The 14641-nt window shown below is 44.0% G+C and overlaps 1 protein-coding gene and 1 non-coding gene across 2 annotated transcripts in view; one reads left to right on the top strand and one right to left on the bottom strand.

Moving 5' to 3' along the window:
* The window catches only part of LOC102391941 (C-C chemokine receptor type 1), a 91400-nt gene that overhangs the window by 70168 nt on the left and 6591 nt on the right, over window positions 1-14641 (bottom strand). The gene's annotated exons all lie outside the window — the stretch shown is intronic.
* TRNAS-GGA lies at window positions 9731-9803 on the top strand. Its single transcript has one exon. It is a non-coding gene; the product is annotated as a tRNA-Ser (tRNA).

Here is a 14641-nt window from a genome sequence, read left to right as displayed (position 1 = left end):
ATGTGGGTGGATGGCAGAGTGAGGTGGGGAGGCTGGGATGGGGATGATGTTTAGGCAGAGTACCTCAGGCTTTATTGGGGAAGGCATGGGGAGCAAGGAAATCAAAATGGTGTGTCAGGAAGATAATTCTGGTATCACATGGAGGATGGAGCAGAGGCCCCAGAACTGTGGAGGGAGCTAAGTTAGGAGACAAGTGCAAGTGTGGAGGCAAGGAAAGATCAACGACCGATCAAGAGAGGTGCCAAGAGCACCCTGAGGAGAATCTGGCCAAGAGACAGTGTGAAGGAAGAGTTAAAACACTAGGAGCAGTATATGGTTGATGCGGGAAAAAAAGGTGGGGGCAAAACAGAATGTTAAAAAAAGAAAAAGAGACAGACACATTTTTCATTGTGTTTAGATGCGCTGACCATCCTCTTAAAATGGATATAAAGGAAAAGAGGAACAATGGTTGTCTTTAGGGAGGGGCATGTGTAATGGCACCCCACTCCAGTACTCTTGCCTGGAAAATCCCATGGACAGAGGAGCCTGGTAGGCTGCAGTCCATGGGGTCACGAAGAGTCAGATACGACTGAGCGACTTCACTTTCACTTTTCACTTTCATGCATTGGAGAAGGAAATGGCAACCCACTCCAGTGTTCTTGCCTGGAGAATCCGAGGGACGAGGGAGCCTGGTGGGCTGCCGTCCATTGGGTCGCACCGAGTCAGACACGACTGAAGCGACTTAGCAGCAGCATGTGTAGAGAAGAGAAGGAGGATAGTTCTCTGAACAGTCTTCTGCATCTTTTGGACTCTGAAACATGGGAACGTGTTTTGTTTTTTTTTTTTAAATAAACATTTTAGAATTATATTTAAAAAATGAAAGACTAGGCTACTATTCATATATGGTATCCATTCTACTAGCCATAAAGAGATTAGACGTCCTCTGCCATGAATGAACCTGTGACCTGGTTAGATTATTTCTAAGACCCTTTATAGCCAAAGTAAACTCTAATCTTGATAAAGTTTTAGAAAGTAGATGCTCAAAGTCTACAAAATACATTGTTGTTGTTGTTGTTTTAAAAGGAGGTTGTGACACAGTGAACAATTTTACAGCATCACCTCCTACTGGCCATGACACCAAGTGCAGTTCCTGTGCTCACTAAGGTATACTCAGGTTTCACGTGTTTAGTCATTCATCTGGTCACTTATCCATTCATTCAATAAACATTTGCTGAGCACATGTCATGTTCTTAACTAAGCCCCTCAGGAAACTACTGTCAGACTGAATTAGACACTGCTTTGTCCTATGCTGCCCAAGTTCAAAATCATGTCTTAAAAACTGCCAATGCCTAAATTCAATCCAAATGACAGAGACTTCCACTGTAAGACCAGTTCAGTTCAGTTGCTCAGTCATGTCCGACTCTTTGTGATCCCATGGACTGCAGCACACCAGGCTTCCCTGTCCATCACCAACTCCCGGAGCTTACTCAAACTCATGTCCATAGAGTTGGTGATGCCACCCAACCATTTCACCCTCTGTCAGCTCCTTCTTCTCCTGCCTTCAAGACCAGAAAACACTCCAAGTCCAGAACATTTCACATTCTAGTCAAATGCTTGGAAAAATGACACACATGCTCTTAGCTATCCATGCAATCCAGCCTCAACTGCTGGTGAGTGGCCTTGAGGTTTCTTACCTTCATGTGACCCTGTCTGAAAGGTCTTACCTCAGGCCAACCCTAAATGGACAGCACAGGATATGAACTGTGGAACACTAAACCGCACAACATGAATCTCAATTTGGCTAGGAAACTCTGAAGTTACTTTTTCTCTTTTTTGTGGTTCAGCCAAAATGTAAATGAAACAATCATGTAAAAACTATACACCTCTGATTCTCTCTTGCACTATGAAGTATCTGCCCTTAGATAACCGCAAGTGCAGGATCTATAGGTGCTGGTTCATACTCCCTTGATCCTGAAAGCTTTCAGTTCTGTGACCCACACAAAGCCGCACAAAACCAAATCATGGATTCAGTGTGCTCCACCCTGCTCCCCATCCCCATGCTGTCCAATGGAACCAACTGCAATGATAGAAAAGTTCTACATCTGTGTTGTCCAATGTAATCACTACTGATCACATGCACTTACTGAGCACCTGAAATGTGGCTAGTGAGACTGAGGAAGTGAAGTTTTCATTTTCATTCCATTTTAATTAAATAGCCAACATGCGGCTAGTGGCTACTTCATGTGGTTAGTGGTGCAGCACTAGCCTCTTCAAACTTGCCTCTTCATCTCTGCTCTGCCTGTGCATCAAGCCTCCTGTGGTCAGCAATCACATCTTGAACACTGTGTAACAGGCTAGGGAAAATGCCAGTGATGCAAAGATGAATAAGATTCATTTCTGGAAAACTCACCATTCCATGGAATAGACTCAAGTGACTATAATGAAATGTGACAGGTGCCCAAAAGCCCCTGCAACAGAAACAGAATGAAATCATTGAAGAAAAGTACACAGAGAAAATGATATTCTGATTAGGCTGGGTTCCCCCCAAGGCAATTCCTGAGCAGGAAGTGGAGAACAAAGAGTTTATTTGAAAGGAAACTCCAGGAGGGAGTGGGGAAGTTCAACAGGAGAGGAAGATGCCAAAAAGGGGTACATTACAGTGTACCTTCCACTGAGGGGTAACTGGAGCTCAAAACCACTAGAAAACTGTTGGGAAACAGTGTAACTCACAGTCCTCCATTATCCCATGTGAGGGGGAAGAAAGTTGGGGTATTAACATTCCACTCCTATTGGTCATTGGCTGATTGGCACTAATTTACCAGGACTTTCAGCCTGCCTGGCTCTCAGAGCCCTTCTAGCTTTGGGAAAAGCTCCCCGGCAACAAGATGCAGATATGGATGCTGGAAGCCAGCTGGGCACACTCAGTTAAGGCTTGAGGGATAAAGTGTTTGCCACATATTTGAACGACTTTTTCATGTACCAAAGAGGGGAAGCGGGAGCAATGTTCAGGCAGGTAGGTCAATATACTGGCAGCCACGATGACACAAAAGTGCACTAGAGAGAGTCTACTGTGGTGAAGACTAGGGTGACCTTGACAATGGCAGGTGACCTTGAACACTCCTCAGTGCTGACTTTCCTGACGCTCCTCTTTTTTTGCTGAGAATCATATCCTGGTGGTTTAAAAAATATGATCCTTTTCCAGCTTGAGTTTTTGAAGTTTTCTTCAAATTCCAGAGCCAAATTTCTAATCTTCACACCTTCTGAACAAAGCAGGTTTATGTCCTTCATAGTCTGTGGGCTTTCAATCACTGAGGTTTTCGCCACTTTCTGCCCAGATAAATCCCGGGTTTAGTTAAGGCCGCCATTTCTCTTCTCAATTCACTGATCCAATCCAGGATTTGGTGAACTGTGACCCAGGGGCCAAACACAGCTCACTGCCTGCTCTGTGAGTAGAGCGTCACTGGAGCACAGCCATGCTCGTTGGCTGATGAGCTGTCTGTGGCTGCTGTTGTGCTGCCATAATACAGCTCAGTGACTGTGACAGAGGCCGCACAGTCCACAAATCCTGCACCGTTTACTTTCTTGTCTCTACAGAATAAGTTTCCTGAACCTGGATAATTCATGCCCCACAGGATCTGTGGCTCTGATATGCATAGCCAAAATAAGAGAGACTAGATTTGGGGCGGGGCAGGGGGGTTACTCAGCATGTGAGGTTTGTAGACAAGCTGCCAAAATCCACAGGTTAGTTCTAGCTTGACCATGGATGCAGTTCTAAACAATCAAAATAGGGTTAGATTGTATAGTAGTCAAATGCTGGTCACTAATGAAAAAATGCTAACAGTCTATACCAAGAGAGCACACTGAAAGTTTCAGCTGGGGCAGCCAGACCCCACAGATGCGGTGTTCTAAAGCAGGCCATATGCAGAATGGACATAGGAACTGTTAAAACATATTTCACAACTCTTGAGACACTTCACCTCTACTCGGGACAAAGAAATTGAACTGATTAAAATTAGGGAGACACTTAAAAAGAAACTCTCTGCTGAGGTCTGCTGGTACCACTTCTCTCTCAGGGATGGGGAGGAAGGAAGGCATGGTGGGTGCTATCTCTCACCTCAAGCTTGTTAAGAGCTATGCCAATGGAGCCACACAAAGAGACTGATACAAGTCACTCAGGTTAAAGAAGATCTGACTCTCATTCAGGAAATGGGGAGACCAGAGACAGGCCAGCCAACTGCTCTGGGGCTGGAGTAGAGAAAAACTGCCACTACTTTGGGATAGATCTATGCTTTCAGAGTTGATTTTGGCAAAGAACGTGGGATTGTTTTCCACAGACCAAATGAGAAAGAGCTGACTGGGGGATTTCTAATCTTGCCCAAGAAGACTGCCTGGATGGAGTTTGTCTGTAGGATGAGAAAAATATGTGTGCAGTGGGCAGCCAAAACAACAGGATACTCCTGTTATGCTGAAGATGAATACTCCCAGGGACGTCTTTAATGACTCCACAAAAGCAGTCCATGAGAGAAAGAATCAACCTTTACACCTGCCACTCCCACGGGTGGAGCTGGGGGTGAAGTCACCACCTGATGGTAGGGTTAGTCAATCAAGAACTTTCCTTCCTCTCCCAGCGCCCACCAGTAGGGGGACTAGAAACCATGTTTATCAAGCAGGGGGAGGAGCAGGAATGCCAAGGAAGGAGAGAGACAAGCAGGCTGGCAGCCCCTGGGCGTGGTTCATCCCTCCGCCAGCTGGGAGGTGGAGGAAGGTTTAAAAGTCAAAGCAAGTTGACCTTTGCTATTCATACAGGGATCAACCATTCAATTTCTGAGTTGAAGCCCTCTCCTTTTAGTGAGTTCAAATGATTATGGGATTTTTTTGCACCTAAGCTTGATGACAGAAGTCATGGGAGGGCGCAACTTTTCACTGGGGCTGGAAGAACTTCAGCCTGTAATTCAGTTTGAAGGGATGTGAGACATGAAAGTAGATTCTCATAAGCCCTATTGGTTCAACATACTGGCGGTAAATTCAAGGACCCCAAATTTCAGCTCTTGAGGTCCACAGAGGGCTTCCATGAATTTGTAGGACTGTTCTGCAGGACTTACATGGATGTTAGAGCCCCCAGATCCTGGCTAAGAAATAAGGCAGAGAGAGAAAAAAGCAATGATGCGTAATACATATAGAGAGATATAAATACATGTTAATATAGGCTAAGGTAGAGAAATACTTAATAATGCCTTTACAGTTCTATACACCTAGATTTTGCCTCGTGGCTAAGCAGGAGCTAATCCCCTGGCCACTGCCCAATGAACTCTGTGATGACCTAGAGGGGTAGGATGGCTGGGGGAGGCTCAAGAAGGAGGGAATGTGTATATATAGTTATGATTCATTCACATTGTTGTAGGGCAGAAACAACACAATGTTATAAAGCAATTATCTTCTAATTTAAAAATAAATTTAAAAAATAATAAATAGGAAAAGAAGACTGGTTACTTCTTGTAATATAGACTTTCTGAATTGACGAAAGCCTCTCAGTTTGCAGACAGGACAAGATTCTTCGTGGCTTAGTTTGGGTCCCGGGAAACTGACCCCTGGTCTCAGGTTGCCCCTTACTTGCTAACGCCCGCTTCACTTAGTCGCAGTGGGAAATGTGAGCACTAGGGGGCCTTCGTCAACGCCAGAGCTGCTGCTAGCCCCATGCAGCACTCAAGAAAACAGTGAAGCAGAAAAAAACGCCCATATGCTAGGTGGGAGGTGAGGTTTTGATGATGTTGCAGCAAGAAACTCAGGAATGCCTATATCTGATTCTGTCTGACTGAAGTCGCCAAACTCTAGGAGATGTCATTTATATCCCAAGGAATTGTGCGATGCAGTGGCCACAAGAGGAAGAAACAGAGGATAGACAGAAAGACAGTTTCACTTTGTTATTACCAGGGCTAATTCCCAGTTCCCTAGTGTACGGCTTTGGTAAAGCTGGTTATCGTTCAAGTCCTAAGAAATTACACTATCTCCTCTTAAAAATTCAGATCTAATGCCAGAGATCACATGCAAGCAATGGGTAGGCTGAAAACACGTGCGACCAGAAGAGAGTAGGAGGATGGCAGAATCTGCCTTCATGGGGCCCACCCTGATTCCACATACAGCCTCTTGGAGGATGTAAACAGACTAGACTTGCTAGGGCACGCATGGGACCTTTTAATATACAAAAGCCCCAGCTGCTAGTAAGTATGGCCCAATCTATATTCTGAAATCTGTAAATCAGAACAGCAACTCCTCTGACCCAGGCCATGTGAGAAGGGACAGATGGACAGATGTTCTGCTCATCCTACTCAATGAGCAGAACAAGATGTTCAATCAAGATGCTGTTCATTGGTCAAACCTCAGCTGGTCACTTCACTGAACATCTATAATCATCCTAGTCTTTATGCAAGGAGGTAAGTTCAGTTCAGTTCAGTTGCTCAGTCGTGTCTGACTCTTTGCGACCCCATGAACCGCAGCATGTCAGGCCTCCCTGTCCATCACCAACTCCTGGAGTCCACCCCAACCCATGTCCATTGAGTCGGTGATGCCATCCAACCATCTCACCCTCTGTCGTCCCCTTCTCCTCCTGCCCTCAATCTTTCCCAGCATCAGGGTCTTTTCAAATGAGTCAGCTCTTCGCATCAGGTGGCCAAAGTATTGGAGTTTCAGCTTCAACATCAGTCCTTCCAATGAACACCCGGGACTGATTTCCTTTAGGATGGACTGGTTGGATCTCCTTGCAGTCCAAGGGACTCTCAAGAGTCTTCTCCAACACCACAGTTCAAAAGCATCAATTCTTCGGCACTCAGCTTTCTTTATAGTCCAACTCTCACATCCATACATGACCACTGGAAAAACCATAGCCTTGACTAGACAGACCTTTGTTGGCAAAGTAATATCTGTGCTTTTCAATATGCTATCTAGGTTGGTCATAAATTTTCTTCCAAGGAGTAAGCATCTTTTAATTTCAAGGAGGCAAGGAGATAAAGCGGATGGTTAAAACAAAACAAAAACATAGTAGCTTGTCTCAAGAAGATGAGAATTTATCAAGTTACGGAGTGTGTGGATATTCTGTTGTCCCATCCAGATCCACTCTCCACCCTGTTCTGTGCCTGAAAAGCTGCCTTGAATGGACCACACCAGTTTTCTCCCTTGTTCTCTGGACTAGGTCTATAGGGAACACTGTCAGGAGTCTGGAAGAAGGGAGAAGAGTGAGATCAGAGTGTTTATTCCCCCAACCCTCTCCCTGCAGCAGCACTGGGGGCTGGTGGCACAGCAGATCCATTTCTTAGTTCTGGATCTTCCCAATTCCTCCCACCCCTCACCCCTTTTTACCTGTTGTTGCTATTCAGTAGCTCAGTTGTGCCCAACTCTTTGCAACCCCATGTACTGCAGCACATCAGGCTTCCCTGTCTTTCACCACCTCCTGGAGCTTGCTCAAACTCATGTCCACTGAGTCAATGATACCATCCAACCATCTCATCCTCTGTCTCCCCCTTCTCCTCCTGCCTTCAGTCTTTCCCAGCATCAGGATCTTTTCTAATGAGTTGGCTCTTTGCATCAGATGGCCAAAGTACTGGAGCTTCAGCCTCAGCATCAGTCCCTTCCAATGAATATTCAGCATTTATTTCCTTTAGGACTGACTGGTTTGATCTCCTTGCAGTCCAAGGGACTCTCAAGGGTCTTTTCCAACACCACACTTCAAAAGCATCCATTCTTTTGCGTTCAGCCTTCTCTATGGTCCAACTCTCACATCCATACATGACTACTGGAAAAACCATAGCTTTGACTAGATGGAACTTTGTCAGCAAAGTGATGTCTCTGTTTTTAAATACACTGTCTAGGTTTAGCAAAACTTTTGTTCCAAGGAGAAAGCATCTTTTAATTTAATGGCTATAGTCACCATCTGAAGTGATTTTGGAGCCCAGAAAAATAAAGTCAGCCACTGTTTCCACTGTTTCCCCATCTATTTGCCATGAAGTGATGGGACCGGATATCATGATCTTAGTTTTTTGAATATTGAATTTTAAGCCAGCTCTTTCACTCTCCTCTTTCATCTTCATCAAGAGACTCTTTACTTCCTCTTCACTTTCTGCCATAAGGGTTGTGTCATCTGCATGTCTGAGATTATTGATATTTTTCCCGGCAATCTTGATTTCAGCTTGTGTTTCATCCAGCTCAGCATTTCACGTGATGTACTCTGCATATTAGTTAAATAAACAGGGTGACAATATACAATCTTGGTGTACTCCTTTCCCAATTTTGAACCAGTCTGTGGTTCCACATCCAGTTCTAACTGTTGTTTCTTGACCTGCATACAGGCTTCTCAAGAGGCAGGTAGGCTTCCCATCTCTTTAAGAATTTTCTACCATTTGTTGTGATCCACACAGTTAAAGGCTTTAGCTTAGTCAATGAAGCAGAAGTAGATGTTTTTCTGGAATTCTCTTGTTTTTTCTATGATTCAACAGATGTTGGCAATTTGACCTACAGCTGGTAACAAAGTTACTCATCTCAGGGGACTGCATTCTCCCCCCACCCTGCTAACCTTTGTAAATGGTCCCTTGATTAAATTCCTCTCAAATTGCCCAATTTGAATGTGTCGTCTCTTGCTGGGACCCTGAGTGACAATGAGAAGACAATATATGGCACATGAAAACAAGCTGACAACAAAAGAAAAAACATGGAAAATGCAGGTTAAGTGTTCAGGGAAGACTTCCTGAAAGAGGAGGGGTGAAGCGGGCCCTAAGTACAGGAAACTACACCTCTGAAGAAAGCTGTAGGAAAGGGTTATGCAAAGGCAAAGTTGAGAATGAACAACAGATGTTCAAGGAATAGAGACTAAGTCAACGTGGATGGGAGTAATCAACAAGTGAGGAAGCAAGGACACGCTGATGCTAAGGGTCTGGTGTACCCTTCTGGCAACCGGAGTGACACCGCTACAGATTCAGACTGGGGTGGGGGTTGCTTGGTTCATAACGGCTCCTACAGTGACCATCACCAGGCTCCTCCTAGGTTCTCCTTAATTTGTTTGATCCAAGAGTGATAGATCCTAGCCTGACCTAAGCTAGGCCAATCAGAATCAAAAACTCAAACGAAGACACAAAGAGATGGGTGGCAGTGCCTGCTCCTGTGGCTGTGGCCTAGAGTGGGGCTGCATGATCTCCTCTGAGGTCCTTCTCACCTTTTCACCTTCCGTGAACTGTCCAAACCACAGGCATACAGTCATTCTTGACTCAAGGTGGGTCATTTATAAATCAAGACAAAGTGACGTAAAAATGAGTGCTAGAAAGCAGGCTGCAGGCATCAAAGACTTTCAGAGAGACGAGACTCACATCCATATCCCAGAACGAGAAAATGGCAGGCCATGGGCTAGAGCAGTGAACAGTTAGTCAGGCTATCACCTTGCACTGTGGGCCCACTGAAGACAGAGCTTGGCCAGGGATGGGGCAGGTGGCAGGAAGGTGCTGCTATGCAACCTCCTAGAAGGATGAGGGATGCCAGAACCAGAGGGTAGAATGGCTGCTTCTGAAGGCACTGAGAAACTCAGGGCAGTAAAAAAAAAAAAAAACACTCAAATACCAAAGTTTTCATCTTCAAATTAGAGAGAAACAGCGTTTCTGTGACCACGTTGGGGAGGTGGGATGGGAATCTTATTACTTGAAGTCGCCAGGTTATGACTATTGGAAGCCAACTCAGAGCCAGAACTGGCAGGTGTCTTAATGTAAACTGGCCTTCCCTGGTGGCTCAGAGGTTAAAGCATCTGCCTGGAATGCAGGAGACCCGGGTTCAATCCCTGGGTCAGGAAGATCCCCTGGAGAAGGCAATGGCACCCCACTCCAGTACTCTTGCCTGGAGAATCCCATGGAGGGAGGAGCCTGGTAGGCTACAGTCCACGGGGTCGCAAAGAGTCGGACATGACTGAGCGACTTCGCTTTCGCTTTCTTTAATGTAAACCGAATTCACACATTTGCCAAAAAGCATGAATGAATATTAAGGCAGTAATTGAGACAGGCAAGAATGGGACTACCTGGACAGATGCAGAAGGGCTTCCTGGGAAGCCCTGACCCTCACTGCCCTCTGGCACACTCTCATCTACACCTTTCTTTCCAAAGAAAGCCACTTTTCCTTAGCATGACAAAGTTAACAGTTCACCCCATGTCCACACTTTAAGGTTGCTCACCTAATAAACAGAATTTGAATTCAACACAACCCAGAAGATAAAATGCAGAAATCAGAGTAGGAAAGAAAATTCCATAAGGGATTATAGAAAAATTTCAATACATATTATCAAAATGCTGAATTTGGATTTTGAGAATACTTAGTAAAAGTGAGCAGAAGAGAATTTTAATCGGACTGATTTTATTTATATGTGCACTCATCAGAAATACTAAACTCAATGGCTGAAGTTCTGTGAGTTTGTTGACTAGGCAAATACAGACTTAGACCAAATGCTCATCCATGCTAGGTGAGTGTCATGCTAGGCCAGGGATCCCCTGGAAGAACCCAGAGGAAGACTATACATTATATCACCTCTATCACATGCATTCTGACTTGTCGGCCTCACTCCCTTTCTCTCTACAGCAGGGAAGACCATTCTCTCTTTTGTCTTGAAGACATGATTGGAGAGAGAAGGTCATCTGCAGTGGTGGTAGGATGGGCTATAATTAAAATATTAATACAATTCTTGATCTCAGTAAGGTAAGGAGTATATTAAGTGTGGATGTTTTACCATCCAAAGAGACAATGTAGGTGTGGCCATTATGGAAGTCAATATGGCCATTATGGAAGTCAATAGGCAAAGGATGGTGATCTGGGCCCAAGGAGGGATCTGACACACCCAGAAAACTCTTACTCAAGAAAATTTCAAGTCTGACAAAAATCAGATCTGTCCTGATTACTTTAGCTGAGAATGTATCCTCTGTCCAAATTCTCAGAAGTGAGTAATTTTACAAAACCAGGGGCACTTGATTGATAAGAAAACTAGACTTCATTGAGAAAACTACACTCCATTGAGAAAAAGCTTTAAAAAATTGCCACTTGTGAAAACCTTCACCCTCACCTTTCTCAAGTGGACCCTCAGCCAATTTTCTGGAATAACAGGCACTAGGAAAAGAAAAGAAACAGTCAAACAAGGTCTTCCTTGTAGCTCAAATGGTAAAGAATCTACCTGAAATGCAGGAGACTTGGATTTGATCTCTGGGTTGGGAAGATCATCTGGAGAAGGGAATGGCAATCCACTCCAGTATTCTTGCCTGAAGAATCCCATGGACAGAAGAGCCTGGTGGGCTACAGTTCACGGGGTCACAAACAGTTGGACACAACTGAGCGACTAACTCTACCACTACCAGGAAAAGAAATATACTTTTTAGTAGATGCCAGTTGTAGAGTACAGTAATTCCAAAAGACCCAAGGAATCACTGAGGTCAGCCTCAGAGTAGTGCTCATGAGAATCAGATGATAGAGTTTTGATGAATTTTGTATCACTGTGGACTGGATAGGACCCTGAGCCTACCTTGTGATTTTTTTCCCCAGACCTCAAGTGCTGTGTAGGAAGAGATATACACAAAAGGTGGGATTCCCACACTGGCTTTCAGACAGTAGAGAATGGTTACTATGAGAGGAAGGTCCAAGTGGAAGTAATTGCAGGCCTCCTGTTCTCCCAATCAAGACCAGAACACTATCCTATGAAGAAAAGAGCAGAAATCAGTGTCCCATCACAGATAAGAAAGATGCAGGCATAGTGATTCCTATAATAGTACCTCCTTATAATTCTCCAGTTGGCCGACATAAAAAACGGATGGGTCTTAGAGAAGAACAGTAAAATATTACAACTAAATCAGATAGTGCCTTTAATTGTATACATTCTTTTAAATTTGGTTCCACTGCTGAAGCAAATCATTACAGTCCTGGTAATTACCATGCAGATATTCATCTAGAATAGGGGTTGGCAAATATTTCTGAAGGACAAGTTGTTGCATTGTCTTGGTTATCTAGGGCTATAAAATAAATTACCCCAAAACACAAAGGCCTAGAACAACAGCACTCATTTATTATTTTAGAGTCAGGAATTCGGACAATGGGAACACCTAAAAACATTCATATCTCATATAAATGCTCAACAAATGGAAAAGAGGTTCTGATAATATGGTGTGCTGGTTGCCCTCCTGTAACATATTTATCATGGGGCTCATGAACAAAGTAAACAATGGTACTTAAAAACATGGACTTCTACTTGTTGAGGCTACCTTGGTTCCTACCATGACCGTGTGCCCATTTTCCTTCAGGAAAAAATCAACCTAAACTCCAATATGGCACCATGCTCAGAGCAAACCAGCCAGCTTCCAGCTGCATTATGGAGGGGGATAGGATTTGTCTTCAGTGGGCTAAATATTCTGTAACTGGACTGTTTCCCTTACTCATGCCTCTGCTAACTCTGTCTACCCTTATACCTCCTGAAGGGTTTATACATCATCACAGTACCCTAACCTTAGGCAAAGAGTTTATTTCACAGCATAAAGTGGAGGGTTTAGGCTGATGCCCAGTGTGGCCTCTTGGTCTTGGTTCTGGTATGAACTCACATTTATTTAGAATCAACTGGACCTGCAGAATGGTGGGAAGGCCTATTGAAGAATTTACTAAGAACAATGAGAAGCAGCTAGTTGAGCCCTTTAGAACTTCAGCCATTCTTGAGACTCAGGGGTACAAGTACTGTGGAAGCTAGAACTGAATCTCAAGGCTGAAAACAGGGCAGTAAGTTAAAAATCTGCAAAAGGAGTCCCCACACCCTTCTTCACCCTGCACAGAGGTGATTATCCTACTCATCCCCACAGGAGACCCTTATGTGTCTCCAGAGTAAATAAACTCAAGGTTCTCCACACTCAGAGGCACACAGTGGAAGGCAGGGGTGAGTGCTGGACTCAAACCAAAGAGATTAGAGCACACCATCTCATGCCAAATACTGACACCGCTAGCCCCACTTCAAAAACACCAACTTTCAAAAATCTCTCCAGCCAGGAAGAGCAGGAGATGAGAAGATTCTCCTCTGCAGAAACAAATGATCCCAGCGATAGATACCCACAGGTTGTGCCACAGTTCAGGGGTCCCTCAACAGAAGGATGAGCTCACTATCTAAACAACTATGATAACACCACCAGTGGACAAGCTCTGCCCACTCAATGCTCCCCACCAGCTTTGGTGTCTCACTTTTAAATATAAATGGAATACCAAGGACTGCAAGACATTGAGGACAATAGCCTACATGGGAGACAGCATCTGGAATGAAAACCTAGGAGAAAAGGAACTCAGAGGCAAGGGAAACATGGGGACATGGAAAAAAATGAAAAAAACTAAAACTAAACAAACAAAAAACCCCACCAAACATGTAATATACATTCTGAATTCTCAGAGAGATAAAAAGTATGGCTTCTGGAAGCAAGGAGAAAAGGGAAAGAGAGCAAGAACATTCAGAGAAGAGGAAATTGAAAATATAAATTTTAAAGAAAAGTTAACGGAAGGTATGAAAGATAAAGTGTAGAAAGTGAAGTCCTTCAGTCGTGTCCGACTCCTTATGACCCTATGGATTATAGCCTACCAGGCTCCTCTGTCCATGGAATTCTCCAGGCAAGAATACTGGAGTGGGTTGCCATTTCCTTCTCCAGGAGATCTTCCTGACCCAGGGATTGAACCCAGGTCTCCCGCATTGTAGGCAGACGCTATACCGTCTGAGCCACCAGGGAAGTCAAAGTTGAAAGATAAAGTTGAATAGAAAAACTAATAGGAAATAGATCATAATAACAATTTTTACTATTTTCCCAGGACCTGGTTGAAGGGTTTTATAAATTAACTCATTTAATCCTCGTAACAGTTCTCTTATGTAGAGATACTCTCCGCAGCACATCCTTACGAACTATAAATAAGTTTGAGGGCTATAAGAAGAAATAAGTAAGTATACTGGGAGCTATAAGGAGGAAAAATGGGTAACAGAAAAGAACAGAAATAGACCAAGCAAAGACACAACACTGACTGATAAAAGACAGCGGGGCAGCAGTTGCACCATTCTGAGAAACCACTACATTCAATCTGGAAATCTATACAGAGGCAGAGTTTTGATCAAGTATGAAGGTAGTATATGGGTACTATTAGGTATGTAAGGACTTTGAAATTTACCTCCAATTTACCTGTTCTCAGGAAGAGACAAAAGATATGCTTCAGCAAAATGAGGACTAAGCAAGAAAAAGGGGGTCTCAGGATCCTAAAAACACAGTTTAGCATAGGAGAGCAACAAAGGGAACTCACCCTCAGAGACAGTCCAGACTGGTCCTGAAGACAAAACAGAAAATGTGGGGTCTGGACATTCTGAAAAATTACTATTGGGCAATAACTGACAGATCAAACTGAAGAATTTTGGAAAACTGGTAAGGCGGATATAAAACAAAGTAGATGGGAGGAAGCCAATCAACTGCAGGAACACAATACATTGCTCCACAGTGAATACTATTTATGCAGCTATCATGGCATGAACACTAACTAGCAGATTTAACCAGAAACCAGACAATAACCATATTGAGAAGATGTAGAAAGGGGAAGGAAGTGTGAGCGAGCTAGTCCTCCCCTACAAGAACAGGAAATCAGTAAGTAAGGCCGA

Source organism: Bubalus bubalis, chromosome 21, assembly GCF_019923935.1.
Source record: "Bubalus bubalis isolate 160015118507 breed Murrah chromosome 21, NDDB_SH_1, whole genome shotgun sequence".
NCBI classification, from domain to species: Eukaryota; Metazoa; Chordata; class Mammalia; order Artiodactyla; family Bovidae; genus Bubalus; species Bubalus bubalis.
The sequence above is the reverse complement of the archived record's forward strand: the minus strand, read 5'-3'. Positions and strand labels throughout refer to the sequence as shown.